Below are 13576 nucleotides of genomic sequence, written 5' to 3'. Positions count from 1 at the left end.
GTTGCAACGTCTCATATTACAAATGGCCTCGCGGCATTTTGGCATCCGATAGTCTGGCAGTAAAACTCTTAATAGGATCCACTGTATTACTCAAGCTGGATTTCTCGGATTGTTTTTCATTGCCTCACGGCGAGTTTGAAAAAAAAAACACAACTCTCGTGCATTGTTTAAACACAGGACTGGTACCGGAGGGCCAAATGTGAGCCAGCTGAGCTTTTTTTGGATTTGGATGAAATTAGTTTCTAGACTTGAGATTAAATAAGATCAGAAGTGAACGTGTAAACACGCACCGGGAACATCTGTCTCTCATCTACCTGGATAAGCTGGTGTGGGAAGGTCCTACTAAGATCTTTACCTTAGCTGATGGGCAAACACCCACTTGAGTACTTCAAATTAAAAGACCTAAAGCAAACAAAGTAATTTATTAGCGTGACTAAGCAGTAAAACACCCAAACTTTTGACTAAAGCAGACTTGGTGGAGACAATACAAAAGCAGCCTTAAACATTTATACCCATTCATAACATTACATTCCTCCAAGCTGACAGGGCGATGAGATTAGATAGTCGTGAAGCCAAAGCTTGAGTCTCCCTACAATGCACTGACTGTCAACATCTTCGGCATCTGATAGGGGAACAATAGATAGCGGCTGGTAGGGAGACTGGCAGTCCTCCCTTCTGCGACGCACGCCTCATAGACACTCAGCCTTAAGAATCAATTTGCCAGTGCGGGAACACGTGTACCATGGATTCTCTCTTTTGCACTTCTGTGTCACATCGGGGCTCGGCCGGGGCTCGGCAGCGGGAGTGCCTGCTCGCCCGGAGGGGTTAAATGGCTCAGCTGGATTGCGGGTCCGGGCTCGGTGCAGATAAAATAGGACAACTGGTGCTTCTAGCTACTGTAATGCATGCATGTCGGGGAGCTCCCCGCGCAGCGAGGGCTTGCATTTTCTCCCTTTGCTCTCAGTTGAAGAGACATGCTGATAAATGTCCCAGACAGCACTCCGAGCTGAGCTCGCTTTTATGCTTGAGATGAATTTAACTGTTAGCTTAACGGCACAATGGTTTACATTTCCATGCAAATTGATACGCCTTAAAACTATACAGGATTACTCGCTGCCACCAAGGAATATAATTGCTAACTGAGTCGATTTAAGAATAGGTATAGTTTTTTAATTGGCGGCTACTCCAGCCTGTCAAAGGAAACACACACGCACATTAATCTGCCCCGACAAGATGCTGATCACACAGAGGCGAGCGTAGCCAGACTCTTCAGACGGGCGTGCAGGTCCTGTCAGATACATGCAGTGCGTGTCCTCAGGCTGGATCTTATATAACCGCTGACAGACAGACAGATGGGCTTTTAAGTGCCTCTGGGCCATACAATCCAACTTTTGTGTTTCCTGCTCTTGTCAGATTTGAAGCTGATATCGCCGGCCTGCACTTTTCACACCAGAATGACAGCGTCAACCATCAAAGTATACCACTCTAGCACTCAAGGAGGTGTTACTTGCCGCAGTTTCGAAAGTGTAGGAAAATTACCAAAATAAATATTGACTTCACGGGTAAGATGATTTCACCACATGTTTTCACACTAAAATTAAAGTTAAAGTTAGCATTGCTTAGCACAAAGAAACCATCAGTCCAATTCTTTCAAGCTAATAAATCTAAATCCCAGTTATTAATTATCCAGTTAATCAGCTGAGAAGTCAAACATATAGGTCTACAATAGCGGGTCTGCAACCCCTAGGGGGTCTGCTGAGGTACTGCGGGGGGGGGCCGCAAAATCTTTGGTTGATGAGACATTTTTTATAAATTTTTTTTAAAACATAAACACGAATGCAACATATTGTAGTAAAAGGATAAGGGATAGCTTAATATTGAATGCAAAATGATGATAATAATAAAGTTCAGTTTAATATAGAACGCATATAAAAATGTGCAACACAACATACAAAAATATGAACACAAATAACATTGAAGACCCCTGGTCAAACAGACAAATTGGGCTAGCCGTTTCCCCCACTTTCAATATTATACAATTTTATGCTAAGCTAGGCTAACCTGCCATCTCATTGCAACAAAGTCAACTAAATAAATTCAAATATGATGATATTTCTGGTGTCAAAAATCCCACTGACTGTCAAGATTCCATGCCTGTCTTTTATTTTGTGATCATGTTTCGACGTTTCCTGTTTTGTTTTGTCATGTTTACTAATTTCCTGTCCGTCGTGTTTCCTGTGGTTTTGTAATATCTGTTTGTGTCATGTTGTGTTTCCTGTTTTATTTAGTTAAGCTCTGGATTTCCTGTCATGTGCCTCTTTGTCTCTTGATTGTTAATTTGTCTCATCTGCACTGATTACCCTCATGCATCTCACCTGTGTCTCGTCATCCCTCAGTCCTCATGTGTATATATAGCCCTGCCTTTCCCTTTGTTCCTTGTCGTGTTGTTTATGTTAGTTTAACGTCTCCACGCCATGTTCAGTGTTTCCTTGTCCTTGTTCCATGTTACCTTGCCATGTTTGATGATTCTTTTGTGTTTTTGGTTTTCCTGCCATGCGCAGCGCTTGTAGTTAATTATTAAAAAACCCTGTTTTCCTGGATTCCCTGCCTCATCTATAGTCCTGCATCTGGGTCCTCACCCCTACAACCTTCTCCCAAACCTGACACTGACTTGCATATAATGTTGGCCTACTTCTCGTAGCTATTAGAAGGTTATCTTAGCGTAGCGTAAGAACTAGGGAAGTGTTAAAATATACCTAATATTTGTGAAATTCATAAATTACCCCACTACTTTTAATTCCCCATTTCATACAAAACTGCTAGCTGCTCTCAGCGTTTCAAGTTTTTATGCTAACTTCAGCTAACCAACTTCTTGCTGCAGCATTGTCATTAGCAGACAACTCTCTCTCAGTTGAACTCTGTGAGAGCCACGAGCTAAAATAGATGACAGTGGGGAAAGTCAGTGGTGTCTTTGAAGTCCTTTAGTCTCTGAAGTACAGTATTTTGTCTCAACAGTCAGTCAAGAAGTGTATACAATGGGTGGTTAATCTGAAGAGCTGCAGTATTTATCTCCTCTGCCCAGTCTGAAATATACAATCTGTAATTAACAGCAAATTAAAGTGCAGTGAGTTGCTTTAGATCTGCTCGTTCACTCGCGAAACAAGAGACAAACCGAACCTTGCAGTTCATTGTCTGTGTATCATACATCTAAACACGAGTTTTACAACATTTAAACAATTGCACACGGCTTATTTTTCACAGATACCTTCCAAATCATGGAACAGTATGTGCTTTAACACCTCCTTTGTGACGCTTCCGCAACACCTCCTTCAGCAGGTTACGGCACTATTGAATCGGACGGCAGGTTGTAATCTGGAAATAAAGCAGCCATGAGCGAGTGGGAGTGGATGAACCCCTGAGGAACTGAGAACTCGTGGTTAAAACGGGAGAGAAAAGGTCGCAGGAAAGCGGATCTCCTCGTGGACAAAAGGCGAGCGACCAGTTTTCATGGGAACTGGAGCAGTGGCTTCTTTTGTTCACAGGGCCTGGGCTGAATTTTCAAAACCGCTGCATGAACTTCCCTAAAATCTAAATTCTGGTTTGCTTTTAAATAGTATCGCAGCTCGGAGGCAATGTGTTCTAAATTCCTGAAAAACGTGATGTTTAGAGATGTGTTCATGACGCCAGTGAGTTCCACCCTGTTATGAAAACGTTCATCCAGGATTACAGCTCACCGACAGCCGCTTTAATAATTGCGGAAAGGAAAGCAGCAGAGAATTCACTTCGCCACATGAACAGATTGCAGACTTAAAAAAGACTTCCCTCCATTTATCAACACTGCGTTGTCATGGAAATGTTCACGGGGGCCAAAAGCGAGCAGATGGCTTGAGAAATCGATGGCTACGGCTCAAGCTAGCTGATCCGCTGATTTGCTTGGGACCCGGGGGGGGGAAAGAGAGTGTTTGTGCTTGTTCTCAGCTTGCGTTTCACCGGCCGTGTGCGTGGGTGTGTGTCTATTCAGTGGAAGATAGGGTCAAACATCCACAAGCCTGCCGCTATCACCCAGTGCATGGGTTTGTTATCTTATGTCTTCCCCTGTCTCTGATAAGTCTGAAATTCCCGCTATAGGTGCGGCTTACCTGCTATAGGTGACATTTTCTGAACTGTTTCCCAAAGCCCAAAGTTGATATTCAACTGCATTTTATTTTTCTGCTACGATAGCACTTGCTAAATTCATGTTCAACAGCTGTTAGCAGGTTTACCTCGCTAGCTTGCCTGTTTTGACTGGTAGCCATTAGTCTAGCTTAATAGCTTTCATTAGCTTTCCAAGTAAAATATAACCTGACTGGGTATTTTCAAATGCAACCTTAGAAAAGGTTTGCTTAAATTGCTAGTTGATAGCTAAATTTGTGTGTGCTTGTTGAAAAGTGTGGTAAAATAGCTTGTGAATGTGAATTAGCTTTATGCTAGGTCAATAGTTGCATGGTCTTGGGCATCATTTTGGCAACATTTCTAAAAGAGGTTTATAACCTTTTAAAAAAAAAAACTAAAATATTCATTTGTAGCCCAAACCCAAAAATCAAGCTAACAACGCTGTCTTGTTGATTTGATCATGCTCTTATGCAACATTAGGTAATATTATCTCAACAGTTTATCATTAATTCTGTTTATTTTTCTCCACTCTCTCTCTGTTTGTAATTTTAGCCGCACACGCTGTGGGGCTTTTATTTTGAAATCCTCTGTGCAAATACAGATTAATCCCCTTGTTTTCCCACCTCAGCCCTGGCTAATGTGTGTATCAGTATCAGTAGGGCCCAGAGAGAAAGCAGCCAGTCAGACAGAGAATCTGCCCTTAATGCAACTTTCCAATATTACCCACAATCCACCAGGATGCCTCCTCTGCCTGTGCAGACCTGTCCAGTCATCACGCTTGTAATCAGCCAGTCGGGCTTCATGTTATGTAACACACCCTGCGTTCGTCTGGCAGCACATCGGAGGAGAGGTTTGCATGTGTCCTCCCATCATTTTATCTCGAGGGCGATCTTGAAAAACACCTCTAGCCCTCGTCCCTCGAGACGTACACCGTCCCCTTTTGTTCTTTCAGCCATTTTTTGCTCGCGGACACGCACCTCCGCTCCCTCCGGACGGGCCGTAATTGCGAACATACCTCCTCCACGAGCCAGCGTCTCCCACCGCACATTCCTCAGACATTAGACCGAGCCTGCTGCGGCAGATGGGAATTACTGTAACCGCTCTCTGCTCCACTTATGTCATCGCACATGTTGCATGTAAATTAAGGGTGACGTATAAATCCCTGGATTCTTGGGATGTTAGGAATGCCGACTGTGTTTTGTTGCCTCAACTTAGGAAATTAAGACTTCTATGCATTCTGCGGCGGCGGCAGCAGTTATGGCAGTAGCGCCTGTTTTCCTGCGAGCAGAGGGACGGTAAACATCATCTTCATCATCATCAGATCTGTGATGTCAACCGTGTTGTTGACGGTCACTGTGCCAGATAAAAACAATCATATCACATCTGCTTGATGTTTCACAACTCGCATGGCACATGGTAGTTGTAGTGGCAGCGGACGTCACACCTGAAGGTGGTTTTTTATTCAAAATCGTTAAATGTAATTACTCCTCTGGCAGCCTTAAACCGCACAAACATCGACAGGAAGCAGCCTTTCAAATGTTTGTCCCTGCCTGCCTTTGCAGCCTTCGGTTGATAATGCATTTGATGCATTTCCATTCATTGTTCTTATCTTTTAGCTCAGGGGTCTTCAACGTTTTTCAGGCCAAGGACCCCCAAACCGATGGAGAGATTAAGTCATCACTTCATGGCTGACTGTTGAGACAAAATGCTGTACTTCAGACACCACTGACTTTCCCACTGTGATCTATTTTAGCTCGTAGCTCTTACAATGACGATAATGTGTATTTTAAGAAATTGAAATTTGTGGGTGAAAGTTTAATACACACACACACACACACACACACACACACACACACACACATATATATATAAAATGTCTCATCAACCAAGATTTTGCGACCCCCCTGACTTACCTCCATGGACCCCCTGTTGAAGACCTATGTGTTTAACTTTTCAGCTGATTACTGAATAACTAGGATTTAGATCCTTATTAGCTTAAAAGAACTGGAATAATGGTGCTTTATGCTAAGCTATGCTAACTGTCGGTCAACTGTAGCTTTACATTTGGCGTGAAAACAAGTGGTATATGTTCTGAAATGATCTTCCCCTTGAAGTCAGTGTTTACTTTGGTTAGTTTCCTTCACTTTTGACACAGCAGCAAATAACACCTACTCAAGTGTTAAATCGGTCACTTTTCTGTGGGTAGTGTCGTCATATGCATGTGAAAAGTGTAGGCCAGCGATATCTAGCTTCAAATCTGACACATAAGTTGTATTGCATGGCCCGGACGCCATACTTTATTACCATCTACATTTTGCTTTCAATATTAAGCTATTCAAATAATACACAGGTCTAAATATATATTTTATTTTATTTCAAACATGTGCAACAGTAGGGTGGCTATGCCAGAAAACTGTAGGTGAAAATCTAAAAAAAAAAAAAAAATAGATATAAAACATGTCTAATCAACTTAAGATTTTGCGACCGCCCTACAGCATCTCCATGGACCCCATAGGGGTTGTGGACCCCCTGTTGAAGACCCATGTTTCAGGGAGAACGCTGGATGAGAAAGTCTTGTGGCAGCTGAAGTGACTCACCCCCTCTGCCCATTCGCTGCTGCTTGCTCTTTTTCTTTTTCCTTCTTTGTACAGTGTTAACACTCCCGCAGCGTGGAAAGACCAGGCGTGCCATTGTCAGATTGTCGGGGTGGGTGGGGGGCACCATCGGCTGCGGACAACAGCCGACCAATGAGAGGACCCCCACCCTCCTGCTGCGACAGCTGCTGCACTGATCTAAGGGCATTCCTGCTCATTAACAGCCTCTGTTGCTAGTGTATCCGTGTGTGTGTGTGATGAACCAACCGTGGCAGGTAGAGGAAGAGGAGTATGGATGAGACTTCCCAGACAAACGAAAAACAATCCCTCCTCACTTGTTTGAACTTTCATCACTTCGAGCCTCCACCTGAGCCCAGGGGGGGCATGCTCGGTTGTTTTTCCTGACTTGGGAGGTGAAGAGCTTTCCTTTCCTCAAATCTGTCGCTCTTAACTTTTTTTTTTCCTCTCTTTTTCGCCTCTTGCCAAGTGCCAGCATGCAGCCATATTTGGACAGGAACGAACACGCTCCCGTTTTCCCCAGGAATTTCTCAATCTATCCTCTTATCTGCCACACTCTGATAAGATATAAGCTTGGCCCAGAAGTGAATCTAAGCACTGCTCCCCTATTAAGATTTAAACCCTAAACTGTGGTAAACTTGTTTGTTTTAGTAATTTCCTATTATCAGGTAGTAGGAATGTAACTCAGATTACAGTTGCAGCAAGTTATGCATTTCAGTATGCCCACTACTTTTGATTTTTTTTTCTTTTTAGAATACAGGTTTTCATGCATGAGGTCAGCTCTGAAGAATGCGGGCCGCCCCTTCCTCCGCTGCACCGAAACCGGGCGGACAACCTGCCCAGTGCAAGGACAATGTGTTACCACATCAAGAGGGACTTTTTCCCTCTCACTCTTTCTCTTCCTCCCTCTATTACACATTACCCTGAGCTGAAGAGAGGCTGTATTTGGTACAGAGAGCAGCCATTGTTTCAGGAATGTGGGAGGGATGGCGCGTTTATTAAGACGGGGACATTAGGTTAAGCCCGAAGAGCCATGTTTATTTTCCTGCTATGGTAGCACTTCTAAATTCAAGTTCACCAACATGTTTACCTCGCTAGCTTGCTCACTTTGAGTTGTAGTGATTAGCCTAGCTTGTTAGCTTACATTAGCTTAGCTTTCAAGATAAAATACAACCTGACTGTGTCTCCTCAAAAGCTGCCTTTAAAAACGGTCTGCTTAAATTGGAGCGATGGTCCGTTTATTAAGACAAAGACATTAGAGCTTGCTCGTTTTGAGTGGTAGCCATTAGCCTAGCTTGATAGCTTACGTTAGCTTAGCTTTCAAGGTAAAATACAACCTGACAGTGTCTCAAATGGTGCCTTTATTAAGACAAGGACATTAGGTTAGGCCCAAAGAGCCGTGTTAATTTTTCTACTATGATAGATAACAATTGCTAAATCCATGTTCACCAACAGTTAGCAGGCTTACTTCACTAGCTTGCTTGTTTTGAGTGGTAGCTATTAGCCTAGCTTGTTAGCTTAGCTTTCAACCTAACCTGACTGTGTCTTCTCAAATGCTGGCTTTAGAAACAATCAGCTTAAATTTCAGGGATAGTGCGTTTATTAAGACAAGGACATTAGGTTAGCGCCGAATAGCCATGTTTATTAGTTCATCATTTGTACTCAGATAGCTGCTTTTCATATTTCGGCCCGTTATATCAGTGTTGTTATGTGTGGTATGGTATTAAGGATACCCAATTTAATAACTGTGTGCGTTCGTCATAGTATTATGTCTCCCTGTTTGTTGTCAACGTGTGGGTGGTGAATACAGCACACACTGTGGTTTGTTTTGCTTTCATCAGCTCATGGTCACGCACACAAACACTGAGACCATACCAGCTTTTAGCTGTTGTGTAACCGAGGCAGGTGAAATATTAGACATTAGACACGAAGGTCGAAACGTTACGGTTGAACTACAAATCGTCACAACAAACTTGCTCGGCTGGCAAAATTTGAGAGCATTTTTTATGCTGGACGCGTAGGGAGGCAAAATAGCCCTTTATTTTGGGCTTTCTGATAAAACTGTAGAGAAAGATGATGATGATGATGATAAAGAGGTGCACATAGAGAACTGAGAGCGACCTTTCTCCTGTTCGAGCCCTTTACACTTCTGCTTTTGAGGAGGAAGTGGGAGCACTGACTTCCTGCTGCCAATACAGGGGGCGTGGCTAAGAGGGAGTGGAGGGGGCCACCCCACCTCTGGCCCCTACCCAGAATCCCCAAAATTAAAGTGGCAGAAAGGCAGGAAGTGTGACCCAGGCTTGATAACAGCGGGGGCGGCTTTTTCTCAAAAGCGCCACAGAGCAGACAAGGAGGTGTCTGTTCTGTTTCCTGTTGGTTGTTTTGTCAGATGCGAGCGGTCTGAATGTGTCTTTATGTGTCAAAATGAACTGCCTGTGCTCAGGGCCGCCGCGTCGCCGATTCTTTCTCAATCCCATCAGCATAACATTTGAGTTCACAATCTTTGTTTACTTGAAGGAAATAGGCCCTTGGGCTTCAAAATGGCTGACCTGATTGCCTCCAGATATTTAGATATTGTTATCCCGGCTATTCTCTCTGAGCTTGAAAGGCCGCTGCTGACTCCACCATCAGTCTTGGTTTGATAGAAACCTGATGTGGAATTCTGGCTGACTTTCCTTCCTTTTTTTCCTCCCCTTCTTCCCTGGGATGCCAAATAAGGCCAGTTTGCCACATCTGCTGAAATTCGAGGCCTGCGTCGTGTAGCTGGCGTCTCACACCGACTGAAAGAATGAAGAGAGAGAAAAAAACGTGTGATGTTTTTGCGTTTGCTCTGCTGACTCGATCTACTTCGCTTACTATGAAATGACATCATCTACCCCCCTCCACCTCGTCTTTTTTTTCTCCCTCTTCTATCTTTTTTTTTAATGTCTTTTTTTTTCTTCCTTTCACATGTTCGCTGTTATGTAACTCTTGTCGAGGCAGCCGGGGAGAGATTGTGAACCTTTGCACCGCATGGAGAAAATATTTCCCCTTTTCCACCCCTGGCCACAGCTGCTGCATTTCACAGACTGTCGGTATCAATTAACCCCAAATTCTCCACTCTGCTTTTAGTGTGTTTAGATGAGGAAAGAAAATGGCCTAAAATGGACATTTACCACTCGTCATCAGGTGACGCAATGGCTGGCTTTTAAAGGGGTTACATGATAGATTTGCTTTTGACGTTCGAAAGGAAACATGAGAAGTGATCTGATACTGGCGGGGCGGTTTGTTTTCTGTAAACTGAGCCCCGTTTTGTTGCTTTTTATAGATTTTTTGCAGAAGAAGTGAAGATCGAAACGTCGGCTGCTCTATGTACAATTAAAAAAAGTTATTTTGGCCGCGCAAGCAAGGTTTCCGCTTCATTTAAGAAGCGACACAGTCCTCGATGCTAGACTACAGGGCATCTTCCTTCTAAGCATTACTTCCCAAAAAATGTAAACTAGCACGATGTGTGTTCACTTTAAAGTTCTCCTTTTTTGATGAGACAAGTGCGACGTGTTAGCTTGAAGTGAGGAAGTGAGATGCAGTGCTGCGGTTTACCTCAGATCAAGCATGTAGCAAAGCCCTCCAGTTCAAAGCTGAGGGGAATGAAAAGAGCGTGACCTGCGCCGCGTCTTCAGATGTCCCTCGTTCGGAGGGAGGCATCGTTGCAGGAGCCTCTTTCATCCTCAGAATGGAGTTTTAGCCACAGATTCGGCAACCACCACTGGCGTGTGCGCCGTTTGAATTTCTCACCACATGTGTAGTTCAGAGGTTAACTATTAGCAGAACTAACAGGGCTGTAGGAGACACCTGATTTCAGACAGCCTGTTATCAAATGCACACTGTACGACTGTGTGTTCATACCACACATGTTTGGAGCGGCTGGCTTGACCTCTGCACGACCAAGCCTTTAATTTGATGAAATTTACTTTTTTTTCTGCTATTTCTACACAGAAGTAAAGCCTACTCACTTGAAATCTGAGATCAAAACTTTTCTTGACTAGATTAGATTTGTTTGGACTCTCCCAAATAATGCAACAGCTACATGCTAGCAGCTCTAAGCGGCTAGTGGCTAGCAATATTGCGTGGCATATAGCACGGACTGGGTCGTATTTGAATATATTTAGTTGGCTTTATTGCAATGAGGTGGGTGGTTAGCCTAGCTTAGCATAAAGGTTGAAAGCGGGTGAAACAGTTAACCCGATTTGTCTGTTTGACCAGGGTTTTTCAATGTTTTTCAGGCCAAGGACCCCAAACTGATGGAGAGATTAAGTAGGGCCCCCCTACCTACTATATGCGTTCTATATTAAACTTGGCCCAGTGCTGTTTATAAATATACATTATTCTCATCATTTTGCATTAAATATCCCTCATCCCTTTACAAAAATACGTTGGATTAATGTGTATTTAAAGAAATTTAAATTTGTGGGGGAAAATAAAAAAAAAGTATATAAAAATCTAATCAACCAAAGATTTTGCCACCCCCCTTTCAGTGCCTCTGCAGACCCCCTGTTGAAGACCTGTGATTTAAACCAATCAAAGCAACAAATGCTTTTATTTGCTGCTAACTTTTCATCGTTTGAAGGTATTTTTAATTTTTTATGACAAATGCAATAACAGAAACTTAACAGCTTCCTTCCTCCATGTAACATTGTGAACGAATTTAACTAATTATGTGTACAATTACGTTGCTGTCATTCTTCCTCTGTCATCACATTAAGGCCACCCAAATTTGACTGGCCTGACAGGTATAATGAATTGCGTATAAAAAAAAAACTCCATAAATTGGGGTTTGCATTCATTTTTAAAGCACTGTGTTGTGTCAAACATAACACAATCCACTTAGCCATCGTTAGCTGCTACATTTTATCGTACGGAATCATTGCGGAGAGCGAAATTGAGCCGGTTAATATAACGATAGTTAGTACAACATCCAGCGCCATTTGACACTGTAAAGTTACTCAAAATAGTGCAAGTAAATATGGAAAAACACAATTTCAAATAAGACTTGGTAAACAGCGGCCACTGTGGTCATAGCTGGTAGTGCACTTTGAATTTGATAATCAACATTTACCTGCGACAAAAAGATTCAGATATGCTTGTAAGTAAAACAAAAATATCTATTTAAAGTTTGCTAACACTAGATGACATAAACCACAGGTCACATATGGCCATGTTAGACTGTAGATTAAAAAAGTGTAAAATGAGCAAACTGAAGAGGAAGAATTTCTTTTAAAAGTTGCATTCTATTGGTTTAAACTTTGGTTTACTTACACGGCATTTTTAATGATAATATAACATAGAATGTTTTGGTTTTTGTCGCTAGAAAAACAAGCATATGTGTGATTGCGCCTTCCTCGACACGTAATCTCTTCACAGCTTTTTCTCATCTTGCGGTTCAAGCAAACCGCGTGTGTATGTTCGTGTGCATTCCTTTATTGATTAGACAAAAACACGAGAGAGGTGGCGACTACTTCATCCCGCTAAAGTCATCCCACACTGTCTTTTGTACCATTTTCCTGCCTTCAACTCTTTTTCTGCAGCACGTCACCCTGCAGCTCAGCACTGCAGATTCTCCTAATCGGGCCTCCATCAGACAGCTGAAGTGGAGGACAGGCGCCGAGAGGAGAAATGGAGGATGTAGGAGGGGAGGGGAGGAATGTGTTTATCTAAATCGACAAGAGGGGAGACGAGAGGAGCAGGGATGTAGAGGAGAAGAAGGTGAGGAGCAGGAAGCGGAGGAGAGAGAAAAGACGAGAAGCAGAGGAGAAGAAAAAGGAAAGGTGGAAGAGAGCTAAGGGGTTAAAGAGTGTCCTGTGCACGCACACCGCAGGCCCATGAATCTTAACTGTGGGATATCTGGAATTCTGGCTCAATCACCAAACGGAAATTACAAGAAAGGAATGGGAGTCGGGGGGTTGCAAGCTAAAAATGTAGAAAGGGCAGTACATGCTGCCTCTGTCTTCTCCAACTTAAAAACAAACATAAAGTTTGAACTGGGCACAGGTGTATCCTCTTCCTTCTCTCAGCCCTTACTGCAAAACTTCAAAATTGCAAAAAAGAGACAAATGAGTATCTCATGGGATTTCTGAAAAGAAAAGTCCTGCTTCTTGTCAGAGGGAAATTACAACAGGTCACATGAGACAAAAGCCTTGTGTTACAGTGGTCATTCACACACGGGGCACCACCCTTCCAGACAAAAGAGTTCTCAGTTCTTATCGCAGACGAACCCAATCACACCTGTTCAAACTTCGCCGTACAGGTAGATGTTTACCCGAGTTTGTGCATGCAATGAACCCATGAGGTAATCTGTTGGATTCCATCAGACTTATAAGGTTAGAATTGCTCTGATTGGTCCACCACACCTAAAGCTAAATTTAATTTTGTTGTGGGTATTACTGTCACACAAAGACTGTAGACTGTAAAAAGAAATAGATGACATGTACAAAGTAATATGCCCCTTTTTATGGAAGGGGTGGATGATACTGGAAATTTTGGTATCGTTCCTATACAAGTATATGCAGGGCTAGTATCGCTGATACCGATAGTATTTACTTGTAATGATCATTGAATAACTTGATCACTTGGTGATTATGATTATGATAAAACACAGGACAAATATTTTGGGAAATGAACAAGTTTGTATTTTTAACAGTATAGAAATTAAATAATTCCTCATTTACTGCACACAATTGTTTTAGAAAAAATAGTAATTAGTGCAAAATAAGAAAAAGGAACAATGTAACAAAAGTATTGATCTCATCACGCTGGTATCGATCCAGTACCGATAG

The sequence above is a fragment of the Mugil cephalus genome, chromosome 23 (genome assembly GCF_022458985.1).
Source record: "Mugil cephalus isolate CIBA_MC_2020 chromosome 23, CIBA_Mcephalus_1.1, whole genome shotgun sequence".
Lineage (NCBI taxonomy): Eukaryota > Metazoa > Chordata > Actinopteri > Mugiliformes > Mugilidae > Mugil > Mugil cephalus.
Note: the sequence above shows the minus strand (reverse complement) of the source record.